A 17,827-nucleotide genomic window follows, 5' to 3' on the forward strand; every position below is an offset into this window, starting at 1 on the left:
TCAGCGCTGAAATATTTAAAACAGCGTCAAAAGTATCTACATCTTTGATTTAAATTCTATATTTTTTACTTTACTGAATACTTTCGAACTGCCTATTTACAACATTTTAAAAATGTTAAATTTTTATTTTTCATGCCCATCTTGTCGTAACTGCTAACTGTTCTTGCATTGTAATCTTAACAAACAAAATCACAACATAACAAATTTGAAATGAGAGACAAGATTTCCGGTACTTCAGTCAAGGATTTTCGCAAGCTCATAGTTAAAATATATGTCTATTAGGGTGGTTCTCAAGTTTAAGGAACTGATTTTTTTTGAAAATTTTTTAAATTTATTAGTTTACTTTTTATCTAACCATAGTGTTCGTGTGGAAAATTATTGAAATATATCTTGTTTTTTTGACATTACACTAGCATTTCTCAAAACTTTACGAACTGCTTTCTTTGATCAATTTTATCTCTCTGTGGAAACTTTGTGATTTGTGTTTCGAAAATTTTGTATAAACTCTCTAGTAAACATACATTTTTAACAGAGAGAATCATTGACAATCTCAGATTTTGGATATATTTGAGGATAATTTAATTTGACGGTTGTAAGACGATATTGATTAAACTCACCTAAAATTGTATTCACTGGAGGCAACTAATTCTCACCTCTTTTGACTTTCGACAGGTATTCAGCTTAAGAAATGTCATAGCTGAATGCGGCGCTGAATGGCAAAGCTGCTAGCTATTTTAGAATGATGTTGGGTTATAAGTTATAAGTTTGCAGAGGCAAATACTGCAACTATATACAGGGTTTTCATCTCCTCTGGTTTTCAGCAAATATTCAGCTTAAGAAAATGATAGCTGAATGACAAAGGTTCTGAAACATTAGAATGTGGTTGAAATCTTAGTTACTTTCGCTTTAAAAATGTACTGAAAGCCCTGAATAGAGTTCTTTCCTAATTTAAGAAGAACCCTAATACAATTTCTTTCATTTTTCACTTTCCACTAAGTATGTGTTTTATTTACCGAACACATGCACACACACTCACACATGTGTATACAGCGAAAACGATACGCTCCTTGCGAAATGTGAAATGGTTTTTAAAATTTTACGCGTTTGCTTTTATTATTCGCCTGACGTGAGTACGAAAGTCTCGTCTTCTGGTTGTTGTTTTCTTGGGTTATAATTAAGTACGTCTTACGCAGTACACGCAAACACTTACAGGCACATACGCGCATCCGTTGAAACTTCCGTTTGGAAATGAAAACCGCAAACAGAATCCTCGTGATGATAAAGCAAAATAAATAAATAAATATGTGCTCTTATGGCTGTATGTACTATATGTACTGTTAAACATACATACATGTATCCGTGTATGACAAGCAATTTCAATTCATGTCACAATTTTTTCAATAATATTGGTAAATGCTTTTAAAGTAAATTATAATTATTTGACAAAATTCCCCTCACACTTTAAAAATTTGTTTTCTCTTTAAATAAATACATACATATATACCCATATTGACAAAAATTTAATTCGGTTTTTATTTAAAATAAATATTCTTTATTCCAAAAAACGAATTTGCGTATCTTAATTTAATGTGGTCCATAAGCGCCCCTCCGGCCATACAGTTTTATAATTGCTTTAACAACAGGTCGCTCTCGCAACCATACTTTCTGCAATCTTCTTTGCCACCAACATTTTTCATTTGGTTGCATCATAACGGTTACCCACACAGCTTATACACCATTTCACTAAATGCTGTTATTATTCTGTCTGCAACATGCACCCATATTTTTCCCAAATTTTATACGCCGCGCTGCTGAGCTGTGCCCATTGCTGCCGCACAATTATTGCTACGTTTCACTTGAATTTTTCATATTTAAATGTTCTTCGCGCCCCTCTTGCATTCCGTATGTGTAAATCAGTGTCGTGCTACATATTTGTGTGAGTGTGTCTGTTGATATATGGTGCGATTTTTATGTCCTGTTGACTCATATTTTGGCTCCTTCGGCGGCTGCTGGAATTGAATTAAATGTAGCAAAAAGGAAATGTGAGAAACAAAATGTAATAAGACGGTGAAGTGAAGGTCTTAAATGTGTGCGACGGATGGGAGAGTTTGAGTGCCGTTATTTAAATTTGTGGCACAGTCTTTTCAGTGATCGCATTTTTTGTGGTTGCCCCAGTTGGAATTTGTTGGAGATATTTACATATGTATACTCCCGATGGAGTATACAAAGTTTGCCATGAAGTCTGCAACACACCGATGGAAACTTCGGAGACAATGAACAATACGTATATACATGATCAGCATGATCTGTTCATTTGTTGGAACCACCGATACCGGACCACTACAGCATGTCGCTGCTTTTATGTTTGATGAGGTATCTACATAAAATTGGGCATGTATTATCATGAATGTATTTTGTCTATACTTATATCAATTCTCGAGGACTTTCTTGGTTCATAGTGATGAGTTTACCCATTCATCTTACTAAAATTTCACTTATACACCGAAGGATTGATTTTTTTGGACCCAACTAATATCAATAATACAAAACTTTTTAACCATGAACAACTTTGGAATAGTTAAGAATGTTCAAATCTAAATTCAATAAAGGTTAACAAATTGTCTGCTTCAAGGGAAATTATGTGGCCTTATCGATTCGACAAGCGGTAGTGAGTAACGAATTTACCGAATTTACAGCTGATCAAACATACTTAAAGCTCTTGGGTTGAGTTGGTAGCACTATTATAGGAGTTATACTACTTTCATGAGGTATTCGCATACTCTCTTGCATTGAATTCAACAGCGGAGTTAATTTTTTTCACATGTACACCGAAGACCAACGCCAAAAAATGGTTAGCAGACTTAAGCGGAACTACGATTTCCAAATATATTTTTAGCTACTTTTGTCACTAGTACTATCTGAACCCTGGATTGGCAAAAAAGGTGTATGTGAATATTACATACTAAATTTAGTTCCAAACGGTCAGGCGGGTTAGCAGATATGTGTTTTTCGACGCCATTAACCTCCTTTCATACCATCTTGGGAGTAAAATTTAGTGTCTCTGGTGTATTTAGTTATTTCTTTATCGCGCTTCATCCATTTTCACACTGTAGATAGGAGTTCCTACAACATTTGCGTTGTAAGAACTTGGTTGCAGTGGATTTAATGGATTAGGAGATATATACTTTAAACTTATTAGATGGCAGGCCACGGCTACTTTTTCAACATTTTTGACCCACTGGCCTCTTGCTTCTTTAATCTCCTGTGCCAAATAGAATTTTATATGCTTGGTAGATACTTTATACGCGGCTCATCGATTGCGTGGAAATGATGCGATTTCAAACACCAAAAGCAAAATCGTTGTTAAATTTTTTTCATGACGATATTAAACAGAAAAAGTAAATAATCTAGAAAAAAATATCGATCAGTCCGGGTCAATTGTGTTCAACCGGTCTAAAGTCAATACAATAACGATTTGTCGATCGTACTTTCTTAAGAAATATGAATTTTGTTCTTATAAAACTGTCTTATGAAGAGATACACTAGCAACAAGAGACTCTGGTGTGTAGCATTTTGAACGGTTTTACTACTACAAGCTTACTTCCTACATATAGCTTAACAAAATCAAAGGATTTATCAAGGGTCAGTCATTTCCTACTGGCGTCTTTTTATGAAATAAGACCAGGTTCACACTCACTTAAGTCCTCGATGCGAAACATACATCATAACAGCAATAAAAGCGTGCACATGTAACATAAATTCATAAAATAACTAAATACAGGCAACAGACAGCGAATGTACATATGTGCATATGTATGTATATGTATGTACACTTGCGTGAATAAGTGTGCAATATTTTTGCGGTTGAATGTTTTTTTGCATTTTTTGTGTCCTTTTATACATTTTACATACATATTTCTCGGCAGCGACTGTAGGCGCTCGTTATGCTTGCAGTCAGGCGGTTTGCTTTATTGACTTCGCCGGATTTTTAAAAAGTTTTTCATGCACGCTTTTCGCACTGTTTTCTTTTTTTTGGCGGATTCGTTGAATTTCAACCCGCTGTTGAACTGCCAGGGCTTAACACCCAGTTTAATCGAACCCTCATTTATTTATTTATATTTATTTTTTGTTTGTTTGTGGGATATTTGCTGAATTTGTCATGTGCCGTGACGCTGGCGACGCGGTACCAAATGAAGAGGCAGCAATACTAGGGAGTATATACATATAAGTACATAGAATCGGCTTTTTTACAGTTGTTCTGCGTATACGTGTGTGTCAAGCGCGTGTTCATATGTGTAATCCAGTATTTTTCCTTGTCTGCTTGAGTACTTGGAGTGCTGCATGCACCCGTGGTATGAACTCCATTTGGTTGATATGAAATTCGCGCATGTTCACTGGGATTTGACAGCTCGTAAATAATTTTCGTGGTATCTGTGCGCGCGTGTGTGTGTGTGACGAGACTTTTTCCGCTTTGTTACTACGAAACATAACTTTATAACTTTTTTGCTACTGATGCTTGGTGTCCTTGCGGAGCGCTCACACATACTTCCTCATGACAGCATACAGTTACACACACACATACACACCAATTTATTTCTGCTTATCTTTAGGGTTTTTTGTAGACTTTAATGATGCTGTTTTAATGTTGTTGCTATTGTTGTCGCTGCTACTGCCACCGTCGGTTTAACGATAAGCCTTATGCACACACAACTGCTTAAACAGCCAATACACACACACACACACACTCATACATGTGCCGTAACGGCACGCATATGCATATGTGTACATTTGTCATTACGCGCCGCAGCAGCTTTAAGTCTTAAGCGCACAACTCGCGGATAATTAAATTTTAAGTGACTTGGTAAGTACGCTTCGAAAATATAAGGCCGTCGCACTCGTTTACCCAAAACTGAAAAAAAGAGAAATTGTTTTAATGTTTATCTATAAAATGCGAAGCACACAGCAGTGTGGCATACTTATAGGCGTGTCAGCTGCGCCGAAAAACAAGCGAAAAAGTAAAAGTGTTAATAATTATCATTCCGTTATGGCTGTTTGGGCGTAAATACGGATTAAGGGAAAGGCACAGCGATGCTGGCAAACAGCGAAAGCCTCCTTGATGCCAATTTAAGCTTAAAAGCACAACAATTTTTGGTTATGTTTACAGCGAAGGCTTAACTCACTGTCACTCGCCTCTGCAATTAGAGCAATTAAACTGACGGCGCAAAAGTCTAAATCTCTGTGATTTCTGAATGTGTGACAGAAAAAATGTCAAAGCATTTTTATTGTATTTTGCAGACTTTGGAAAGCTTAATTCCGAAGTTTTTGTGTGGCAAGTTTTGCGCGATAAATTTTTTATTAATTAAATTTTAGGGTTTTACTTTGTCCCAGAAAAACAAATATATTCTTAAATAAAAAAAATGACTTTATGTCTTAAAATAAAAGCCGTTTCTTATGTATTTCAGATTATTTAAACGAAAAAATTGCAGTTTATGAAAAAGGTAAGCCAATTTCTGTCCTAAAGTGGATGCCAGTATATTTATATATAAAAACACTAGTAATATATTGGCATAGGCATTTTTGGATTCAAGGGTATTTTGATCTGCAAGTAGTGTAAGCAAGTTGTCAGTGTGAATTTCGACATTGCCCAGGCTAAGGATTATCATTACAGTATTTTATAGTTATATGTGATATGATTATTCCGCATGAAACATGTATTTTTCCAAAGGAAGGAAATTCTTTGATTTGAAATATTTGCCTCGCACGGGGCTTTCGGCTGAAATAGCATATTGTACCAGGTACGATATACTGTTATATCATTTTTTGATAGAAGTCTGCAACTTTCTAACAATAATCTTCGAGTGAGATATGTATTGACTGTTAAAAGAGAAGACACCAAGAATCAGTTGTCAATTTGAAGGTATTTTCTTAATGACGCTCTCATAGAAACCCTTATTTTTACTGGCAAAGAACTGCGGCAGTCGATTTTTAAACAGGAACAGGTAGTAATCACTCCAAACTATAAAAAGCATGCACTGAAACATCCCAAATAAACTCGCGAAGCTTCTGGCGACTCACTCTCAATGTGTGTGGCCTGGCGTTGTCCTGGTGAACGTCTTCTATTGTCCAAAGCTGATTACTTTCGGCGTATGCTTACTTCAAACGGTCAAACTGTTGACATTAAAGGTGCGAATCATGAGTTTGGCCGAAAAAGATCAGCTCCAAATAGATGGTACCCAGCCAACTCCACTAAACACCCCACACATCATTCCTTACAGTTTATCCTAGCATGACCGTGATCCATGATCCGAGCATGACCGTCAACGCTAACCAGTAACTATCCGCTGGACCCTATAAATTAATTCTCACCTACGAGTAAGGGCTCAGTAGCCACCTTCTGAACCGGATTTTTAACCACTCCTAGTTGTCTGAAATCAAATGTAATGCACTTTGAAGGTATTTCACATTTTAAAATGTACCCTCTAAATGACTTGCTCTTCTTTTTCTTCAATATCTAATCACTTTACTCCTCTAAAGCTTTGCAAATTTGTAAGTACGCAAAATGTACCAATACCTTATTTCCACTGGTCTGGGCAGGTATTTTTAAAAGACAACGCGAAATTCCCAAATAAATATTACAACAATGCAGTCACGTATTTGTCCAAAGTTTTTGTCATCCGGAGCATGTGAGCGAGCACTCACGCAGCCAGAAATATTTGGAATTCTCATCACTTGATTCTTGTATTGTTTTTCGCGTTTCGTAAAATGCAATTTACACCTCAGCAAAATGCAACAATGTACCGTTGTGCTTCCTTCCGTCTACGGTTTGGCTGCACACGACCGAATCAAGACGGAAAGAATGATTGTCACATGCCGTGCATGCATTGTCTTTATTTACGCTACACGCTGTATACATGAAATTTGTTTTGTTATTGTTGTTTGTCGCTGTTGTGCTGTATTTGATTCAGTAAAAGTGTTGCAAGCAAACACTTTGTAAGCAGCACTTGGAATATTCTCGTTTCGTTATATGTACAGAAAAAGGTATTTGTATGTATAAGTATGTATATTATTTAAAAAAAGTTCACCAAGCTGCTAGAAATATCTTACCGTAGCTTCTTAACTATCACAACATTTTCTGATCTTCCAAAACGTCTCCTCTCTTTTGGGATGTGGTTTGGTTCTGTGTGTCAGCACCACCTGTAAACTTAATAGAACAACAACCATTCAAAAACAAAGAGATCGATTGAGACATTTGTCGTTTTGCCGTACCAAGCAGGCGACACATTTTACGAGTTACATCTGCTCGCGCAAGCAAAACGAGATTTATTGGCGGGACACTCTCGATAGCACCACTCGCCGCCTGCAGTCTTTGTTTACACGCAATTGCTAGAATTTCTTGCTAAGCGTGCCGCGCTGTTGGCTGCACTCACCGCTTGCTGTCGGAACTTGCACGACAACAGTTGCCACCGGGCCACCGGAACTCCGTGGCGTATGAGTAAACAACAGCTTCCGGCAGTTAACGCCGCTGCCGTCATACAACTTCACGCCATAGCAGACACCATAATCTAGCTACCAATCGCTCACTCATTCCAAGTCCTGCTGACACACCGCTACTCTTCTCCCCCTGCTCCGCTATACGAGTTGTTATGGCAGTATGATTCACGTGGTCATGAAGTTTTGCTGGCTGAAGCAAAGCGCAAACACCCTTTGGCTCATAAATCATTGTGATGTTTGTTTGCTTGTGTGTGTGTGTGTCAACACGCTTTCGATCGGCGAATTTCAGCTAAGCACTGTGGCACTGCCAGCGAAAAGGAAATCGAATTTGTGGCGTAGGAAATCGAGAGCAAAATGTATTTGTTTATATATACACACACATAGTGATGTACGTAGCTGTATGCGTGTAAACACTCTCACTCTGTTTTCTAATGGTTATTAAATTAAAAATTTACGAATTGTGCAATATTAGAACAAAATTGATATTTAGTGTTGCTTTCAGGTCAGTTGTGGCACTTTCAATTTCTTATATTATGACTATGCGCTTGGCAGCAGCTAACGGTGCATGCTTGTGCCCGACATGGCTATGGCACACTGCTGTGTGTCAGCTTCCCTCACTGTTGTGTTTGAAAGAAAAAGCAGCCATTAGAAAAATAACAAAAGTCTGGCATAATAATAAGCTCATGGCTCGCTTACATTCACCCCGAGCACACACACACACACATGGACGCATTTACTTGTGTGGTTTGTATACAATGCAGCGTCCTTTTTATTTGTTTTGCTTGGAGCGAAAAGTAAATATACATTCCACATGTTGTTTTGTGCTCAATTTCATAATTGCAGCAAGAATGCATGGCAGCATAAGCATAAGCATGTGTATGTGTGTGTGCGTGTGCCTAACATATTTGTATTTATCTTCAACTGCAATGCGCTGTGTCCTGCTGGCCCACATTGCCAAGTCTAAGTAGCCAGTGTAAGCAACTGTTTGCCTGCATGCCTTTGTGGAAGGGTGAACGTGGCAAGTGTACGCATGCCATATGTGTTTATGCTGCTCGAAACTATCTGCTATGTGGCGCATTTAAATTTCATAAGCTCGCTTGTCCATCTTCTTGACTGTCTTGCATTGTACACTTTTGTCTGCTTATTTTTATAAACAGCAAGCAGCCCTGCCACATTTACGTTGCAACTGATACTCATATGCTCACCCACTCAACGCTGCGCCAGCAGTTGGATGTAAATATTCATAATTTCATATTTTATTTCCTTTCACTTTTTCTGGGTCAAAATGTTTGCTCGCAGCCAACCATCTTGATGTAAATATGCAAGTTATTTCAAGTGTAAGCGTGCGTGTGTGTGTGTGTGCAATGGCTGTGTGAACATGAATATGCAAAATATTTAAATGATTTCTAAGTTAAGTATACAAGTTTCTCAGCCAATAATACGGTCAGTTCTGCTTTCATAAATATAACCTAAATTATCAAATATCTCAAATATTTAAACATGAACAATTTTTATAGATAATTTCGTTAAAAACATATACATACATATGCGACTTCAAAATTACATACCTGAAAGCTCCAAATTAAGAAATGATATCTGGTAAATATCTAATAACATTCATATGTAAGTATCCTACTCCATACTATCCCAGGGACATAATAACTGCAATCTTAAGTCATACCGGCTTAAAATATATTTTGGCACTTTCTTTTGAGAGTCGTTTCCAAAATATTTGATGACTTACATATAATCGCAAAGGAAACAGCGCAGCGTGGTGGGCCAACCGACCAAACGTAATTTAAGTCAATCTTATGCTTCCCACAAAACTTATTTTAACACGCCTCCGCAGCACTTACTATTGTTCAAGGGGCACACCATAGTTTAAAATAAAAAATTTGTTTGCATTTCTCTCAATTCTGTCTCAGAATACTGAGGACCAGATGTCACAGCTCTTCAAAAATATAAAAGAAATAATCTTAAATGTGATGCCTTCTCGTTTCTAATGTATATGACTTAAGCTTGTGTTATTGTTCCTTAGTAGATCGTTGGAAAATTGTTATCATTTTCCCAAAAACATTAGAGAACCAGGTTTATTTGTTTTAATATTAGATGAAATTTAACCATAAAAGGCTATATCAAACTCCTTCGAAAATCAGGGTATGCTCGTTGTTTTTTTTTATTGTCGTTGTGGTTCACGAAAAACTCATTCTTCGGGGAAAAGATGAACAGGGAGTATTACATTGGTATTTTGAGGGATCGTCGTGAAGCCATTCGTTGCAAACTACCAGATTTGTTGGCTGAAATTTTACGCATTTTTCACTTTTTCATGATTCCAACCACGATTCCAAACAGTTATATTTTCTCTCTCTTTTTACATGTCGGAGCTTTGAAGCATCAAGCAGTTTTTTGGCTGAAATGTTAATACTATACATACATTTTGATTATATTTCTAACAAAAACTGCTTAAATTTAATATTATTTATCAAATATTTGTTTTGCCATTTTGTGGCAGACCGCTTATTAAATTAATTTAGTTTTGATCCTAGACCTTTTTTGTTCGCCATTTTTTGCAAAGTTAGGAGATACCTTAAAATCCACATACTGACCCAAATTAATTTATGCTCAGCGCGTGCAGTTTGTTGAAAATTCCGCTCTTGTACTGAGCTATTGCTACTTCCTAGAATTCACCACGTTGGGTTGCTCCACGAAAAAGAAAAAATCGCCTGTTCAGGCAAAGAGAATTCTAAAATTCAATATAAACTGATTCATGAAGCGCAACACAATTGCAATTGATTGAAGGTAATTTGTGATCTAACAAAGATAAGAAAGAGTTGCCTCTCTAGAATACATAACCACACTGTTGCTTTAATTAATTATGTATACAAGCTTTTATCCTGCTTTCTTTCTAATTTCATTCTAATTTGTTCCATATACAGTTTATTTTCTTAAATATGTTTCCATGTCCTTTGTTAACTTTCTTTGTTGTCAAAAATGACGTGTTTTTAGCCGTCTTGTTTGGTGACACTTTCAGTTAAAATCACAAATTTTCTTTCTCAGAAGATACATATACCGTTATGTTCTCTTATTCTTTGTTACTTATGATGTAATAATGATATTTATTTTTATACTTTTCGTAGAAGTAACAAAATTTATGTGTTTTCTTTTATAATTTTTTGGGAATTAGCCCTTTCCAAGTCGAAAATTATCTCTGAATGGGAAGTGGATTCTTATTGAATTTTGTTAGTAATGCTTTCGGGTATTTTTGGCAGTTTTGGAAAGAAAGTGTCAGGGACACTTTCACTTTTAGTTAAGTTTTTGGGAGTTGTCACCATAACCTAATACTTTTTTTTTTTAAATATTGATATTATTATACCCCTCGGGCAGATAGGGCTGAAACTCGCTTCAGAACACACAAATCAAGTTGCTTCAAAAATTGAATATCTATGTTAAGTAATTAATGACTTATCTAAAACTTAGTTGTTGAAGAAAGCAAATTTTGTGTAATTACACTTCATTTTAAAAAAGTAAGTCACCGGTGCTCATCCCTTTCCAGCATTGCTTCTGCAATTTAATTACCGTAGCTCTACTTGTATCATGCTTCGCTCGTCTCAAGCTTCTCGTATCGTCGTGTTGCACCACTAACACAAAAGTATTTCGATAAATCAGATTCCCACCGAGTTTTCTTTCTCAACAATCGTTTGTTTAGCGACACAGCTCTTCTGACAGCTATTGTTCGAAGTACAACGCGCAAATGACAATCAAAAATTAAGGATTTTTCACGCCTATTGTTAAACTCGAGCTGTTTTGAAAAGTTTTTCCCCAACACATATGTATGTATGTATGTATGTATGTATGCTTTTGTTATTGGTGCGTCCCGAAGGAGCTCATAAAGTTCTTCACAATTGTTCTATTAACCCATCCAGGACACATCTAAGCTCTATCTTCATACTTGTGCAACTTCACGTGGGACTCTCCTCAGCGGTCGTATTGCACGCACTTCGTTTCGTTGCCTAGTTGCTTATATCGCTCCATTACAATTTATATTGTTGTTACTATATGTACATATGTATATGTTCTCTCAGTTCTTTTCATTTTGCTGTTGTTGCCTTTGTTTTTATTGTTGTTGCAGTTGATTGTAGGGGTTTATTGGTAAACAAATAAAAATCAATATGCGTACTTTTATGATGCCGTCGGTAGTACCAACGCTGGACCACTGCGCTCTGCGTTAGCGAGGTGCTGACCTACGCACACCCAGACAGTCGGTTAGTCGCCTGTTCATTTGGTCGCCGGCTCGTTACATCGACGAGTAAATGACCGTGCCGTCCAATCAACTCCAACCATGCGCACTTTCTCGCCGTTTAACTCTTCTATGACACGGTTTTCTGCTCCTTTGAGCTTTTCCATTGCTCATAGACCAACATTTTTATTAAGTTGTGGTCCGCATTGTTGTTGCTGTTGCTGTTGCTTACATTTTCATTGTTATGCTTGGCATTCGCTATGGCTGCACATTCATTTTTATGTTGTCTTCTAAAGTGAAATTTACTTTTCTAAATAGCAATTTCAATAGACGTTCGATTTGTTGGGACACCTACTACAACAAAAAGTTTGGAAAATTTAGAACTCAATTGTTTTGTAACTTTCGCTGGAAATTGCTACTAAAATGGGAATGGCTTTTTCGCATTTGTGTTTATTTGTAGAACCTTACGTTCGGGGTTATTTTTGAGCACTGTGTATTGATGTCAGTGGTTGTGTCTGCTTTCGTGGGAAGTGAGTTGTTTCCTTAATAAGTGGAATATACATACACACATACACATATACTTATCATACAAATATTTTGTATAAAGTTTTCGGTGAGAGTGTTCAGATCGCTATCGTTCGATGCTAACAAACTTTTGTTGCCAAAAATGGAAGAACTGAACTTGGTTGACATGTGGTTTCAACAAGATGGCGCTACAATTCATTCTATGGCCATTTGAGCCACCAAGATTGACTTTAGACTTAGGTATTTTAATGAAGTTCCCAAAATTGGACTTTCCGAATGGACCACCTAAGACGCAGCCGCGGTCAACATTTAAATGAAATTATCTTCAAAAATTAAATGTCATGAACAACTGAAAAAATCACCCGATACATACACATACACATATACTTATCATACAAATATTTTGTATAAAGTTTTCGGTGAGAGTGTTCTGCTTGACTTCCTTAGGTATTTTAATGAAGTTCGCTTAACTGAGTTTGGGCTTGTGGCAGATTATAATTAAGTCGTTATCTTTCTCACTCCTCTTTCAGATGTTCACTCTTGATCGATGAAACAGAAACATCTTTTAAATGAGCACAATAACATTTTATTGTTTTTGGTATTCTAACACGGAGTTTAAACTAGCCTTACCTAATTTGCACATAGTTTATAATCTTTATCCCTAACGATTATTTTTTATTTAGCTATTTAAAGAGCGTTGCCGAAGTATAATTTTTTGCCGAATAGCCGGAGAAGGTGGTATCGACATTTTCATGATCAAAGAGCCACATTTAATGTTCAATATCATAGCACAATTTGAGAAAGATACGGCCAGTATTATAAACCACCACACTAAATTTCATATAAAGCTGTCCAGAAAGAGAACCCTTTGATTCAAGCAAGCCTAATCAGATGTTCCAAAATTAGTTCTAGTACCTCCCGCCCTGCTTTCGAATTACTGCTCGCAAAGACTCAGATATCCTTACACTGGAAAAATATTAGCAATGGACTCAATAATAAATATTGAAGAAATATCACGTCCTCAATAGAAGCTTCTTCAATGTGGAACTACCATTCGGTGATTGTAGACATTCAGTCTGAGGTATATTCGTTAATCACTTGACCTTCTGCATGTGGCATGTGACATGTGTGATATAAAAGATTAGGAGTTCACAGAGTGCTATTGAACATAACGGTGCATATTGGAATTAATCGTACTATTAAACTATAGAATTTTTTAAGTAAATCAGTACAAAATAGAAATGGATACAGCTTTTTACTTCGCAACCAATCTGATCTAAGTTTTGAATTTGCATTCGATTGATTTTCAAAAATAAGAGTTTTGAATATATTTTCTAATTTCTCCATCCAACACAGTGGGCTGTCAAAACATGTCTCTCTCAGTGAAATGCTTTGGTATAATGCCGATGCTTATAAGTGCATTTCTTTGTAATGGGACGCAAGTAAATGGCACGACATTAAAGCAAACTGACGGAACACAAATTCGAATTTTGTCGAAATCTCAATATGCAACTGCTCAGCAAGAATGCCAAGAAAAATGCTCCGCAAAGTTATGTGTCGATAATAGCAAATATAAAAGTGCATTTTGCATTTGAACAAACCAGCAGCAGCACTTGTCATCCGAAACAAACGTAGGAAGCAAGCATGCAACATGGATGCCAGAAGCAAGAATTTGAATGGCTATCTAACAAGATGCACTCACCTGTTCGCCTGCCGGTTACCGAATGCACACGACGACCTCAGTTTGGTATGTGAATGCCAGCGAGCATTTCGGTTTGCAACATTTTACATTGCCTGCTGCCACATTCACTTGCCAGTGGCTCAGGTTGGAAACTTTGAAAGACTGCATTGACTTGTGTGGCAAGTTTGGCTTTGAAAATGTTTTGTCGTCTTTCTCAGCAAGCAAAAATTTATACAATTTGCCTAAAAGAGCGAGTTAAGCAGCCACATGCTTGTATGTATGTCAGTCTTCAAATACCTTGTATGCTTTTGTTGCACACGTTGCAAGTAGTGCAAGTGTTTGTGTGCACTTTATTGCCATATGCCACATTCAACCGTTGTTCAGCGTGTGTCTTTTTGTCATCAAAGCAACTTTGGTCGGTATGCCAAAGCTTTACGAAGTAATTTCCTATCAACAACAGGAACATTGTTGCAACGAACAACTCGAAAGCAGACTGTTCATATTGTGGTTCTAAAATAATTGCCAAGTCTGCGCATTGCTAGTCCAGCTTGACTTATTCCAAATGGTTCTTTTGGACAAGCTCAAAATACTGGGATGAGAGAAGCCTTGTTCAACAACATGCATTTATATGGGCAAATATGAGTGTGTCGCATTACGCATCAACAAACTTTTGAAATCAATCCTGGATAAGTACTTAGTTCATAGACGATGATGTTTTTATTGTCGTTGTTTTTGATATATGCGCGTATAAACCAAGTTAATAAAATACAAATATTTAGATTCTTTCGGGTAGTCTAATTTATCACGAACATAAGTATTTGAGTGGCTCAAAACATTAAGTGAAGGTCGTGAAGTAATGGTAAACGTGCATCATACTAGTCATCCATCCCCTTCCGTTTCAAAGAAAGAGCGCTTAGAAAAACATCACGTTGGCATTAGAGAGATAGTAAAGGATCTAAACACCTCTCATCGAATGACTCAATACCGGTCAGTATTTTGGATATGATGCTTGTCAATGCTAGACTCGCACCAAAAGAACTGAATCTTTAAAAAAACGACATCAAAGAGAAGTCACGGAAGTGATGATTGACAGCCTTTATTTATAAATGGGCTATTACCGGTGAAGAGATGTGGGATTATAAATACATATAACGTTGCAGCTATCGGACAATTTAGTAAATGGCGCTGAAGTCCGTACTAGCCGATATTTACAAAATGTATGTAAAATTGCACGAAGAGTTGGCGTGCTTGCATTGGTACAGGGACCTGTTTTGAAGGCGATAATAAGGAGTTATATTGAAGGGCTGAAAATGTAGTTTTTTTGTCGGTCTGGTAGATAAGTTGGAATATGAAGCAAGGCATCCCTTGCAACACCTTTATTGTTTCTCATTACTTGATCAAAATAGTTGAAATTAGTGATCTGATCATAGCCTGATCCTAACCAGAGCTGTAGTCTGTATAAAATCAAAAAGTGTCAACCGTTCAATATTGCCTACACCTACGCTTGGGCGGCATAAGCACAATTTGATAAGATAACTTTGAGTGCTAGTTATATTAGACTATGTCCACACGGAGACTGTTTTTGTCGCTAAAACCGGTTTTTGCAAACGAGGGTACAACGAGGAAAGACGAAGGGACCGTCAATAGAATATTTACCTACATATGTTCTGAAATTTGAATGTTTTCCTGTATCTTTTACATGTAATATGCAAATAGAGTTGAACTTCTCTAACTGGAAACACCATTATTGGCAAAAAACTTCGAGTTGGAGAGAGTTCGAATTATGGAAGGAAATTTGTATGAAATTTGACTTCTATTACCAATTCAAGAGCTCGTGTTATAGAAGTTTGAGTTATGAAAGTTCTACTGTATGCATAATTCAATAAAAATACTATTTTAGAAAAGGGTGTATATGGCCAATTATTAGCCATAAGAAATATTCTTATGCACCGCATACAAGAATTTGAAAATGTAATATGAAAGAAAATAGTTCAGCTCAAGTTAGGTATTGCACACGGCACCAAAAGTGAATTTGGCGATAATAAGCAATAAATATAGTCCTAGTCTAAACGCAGATTTAGTAGTGAAAGAAATGATTATTCAAGCTTGCATGCACAGTAATGGTGTACAGAGTTTTAATTGAACTTTTTCAACCCAAATTGATGACCCATCACTTAGTTCCTAATGTACGTCGGTAATGTTTTTAGGAGTCTTTTCAGCTGCAAAGTTCATAATTTATTCAAAAATTTTACTTTAAAAGGTAATATAAATAAACACCTTCGAAGGAATCATGCCGGAATAAAAAATGTGCCTCTATCTGATAGTTGAAGTGATACTTGGTGCATGACCCAACCTCACATTTTTCAATTGAGAAGAAATATCTTAAAGAATAAAATGTACGTTTTACTCTCGATCTTTAAAGTGTGGTATTTGCATGGAGTTTTAAAGTCGAAATTGATTTCCCCTGAAAGCTTTCAACTTTTGTCGAAAAAACTTTTATACCGTTATTCCTGTTCGGCAAACAATCACAAAATTAATATTGTATTAGAAATTACAACTTTTAGCAAGCACTTACAAAAGTACTTTCAAATTAACTTATCATTAGAACACACAATTTCACATATGCTTTCAAATATAAGAGCTAACACATAGCTGTAAGTTGCTAACCAATTACATAAGAGCACACAAGCAAACGCTTCGAACAAAGGATTGTAGCAAACTTCTCGTAAAGCATACACGGAAATGAATTAAACAAAAGTGTAAATGCGCAAATGAAAAGAAAATGCAGAAGGAGCACAAAGGAAGCCAAAAGCCAAAGCGAGACCACGCGTTGATGGAAAAAAGTGGTAACTTGTTGCCAATAAGCCTCATTGGAGCATACGAGCACGTATGGCTTTTGGCATTACCCGCACACAACCAAACTTGCCTGCCCTTACTTTTGAGGCGCTACATTTATCGTTGTTTTTGCATTTCTTTGTAAGTTTTTCGTTTTCGTTCGCTCGTTTGTGTCTATGACTTTCAGTTGTTTCTTGTTGTTTTAGGTTCACGCTGTGAGCAAGCTTAAAAAGTAATTAAGAAATACTTTTGAGTTTATTAATTTCTCGAAGCGTGCCGAAAAAATAACGAAAGTGAAAGTGAGTCAAAGTTTGTTTTTCTTTTTTTTTTTTTGGGAAAACAAAGTGAAAGCGAACGTGCATCGCACCGCTGTTGCTCATTTTTGTAACTGAACAACAACAATAGCGCGCCAACAAATTCTAACCGCATGACCCTGCTTGGTTGCCGTTGTTGTTGACTGGCTCGCCTTTGTTGATTTTAGCGAAGCGAAAAATTTCTACTTTTTGCGCCAAGTTGCTATTTAGCCAACCTATTTTTCCACTCATATTAAAATTAATGTGAAACTTCGTGTTTTTCCAGCAAAATGTAGAGATTTGAAAGTTGACGCAACTCGCTTATAGTCAGCGTTGCTCCGGAGCGCCTTGGTCCTCTCTCTACTCTTTGCCTCTGCAAGTGTGTGTTGGTGCGCTAAATTCTTCGAAATGAAATTTATCTAATAGACTTTGCAGCGGCACTAAGTAAAATAATATTTTGCTCCCGAGGCCGTCAAGCTAAGCGACAAAGTGTTCCCCAGTGACAAAATGTCCAATTTCCGTACAGGAAAAGCGAAAGGCCATGAAAGTGGAGACCAATAAAGAAAGTTGCAAAATAAGCGCACCAGAGCACACAAGTAAAAGTGCACAGCGCTGCAAAACATCTTCAAGTTATGGTTTCATAATTGTGCTCAATACCAGGCGGCGTTCAACGGAACCCCACGCGACCCAACCAACAATTACTTACTAGGAAAAACTTGTCCGCAGCAAAGAAGCACAAAGAAAGAAGTTGAAAATGTTTGAAAA

The 17,827-nt window shown here is 36.8% G+C and overlaps 1 protein-coding gene across 3 annotated transcripts in view; it reads left to right on the top strand.

Annotated features, from left to right (window-relative positions):
- Positions 1 to 17,827, top strand: part of LOC126763353 (connectin) — a 397,643-nt gene that overhangs the window by 224,077 nt on the left and 155,739 nt on the right. Inside the window, exon 5 of one of the 3 annotated variants that reach the window (XM_050480755.1) lies at positions 5,463 to 5,498. The exons of the other annotated variants lie outside the window; for them this stretch is intronic. The gene's annotated coding sequence lies outside the window, so the exon portion shown is untranslated. The remainder of the gene's footprint in view (positions 1 to 5,462; positions 5,499 to 17,827) is intronic. 3 annotated transcript variants of the gene reach the window in all.

The sequence above is a fragment of the Bactrocera neohumeralis genome, chromosome 6, assembly GCF_024586455.1.
Source record: "Bactrocera neohumeralis isolate Rockhampton chromosome 6, APGP_CSIRO_Bneo_wtdbg2-racon-allhic-juicebox.fasta_v2, whole genome shotgun sequence".
NCBI lineage: Eukaryota > Metazoa > Arthropoda > Insecta > Diptera > Tephritidae > Bactrocera > Bactrocera neohumeralis.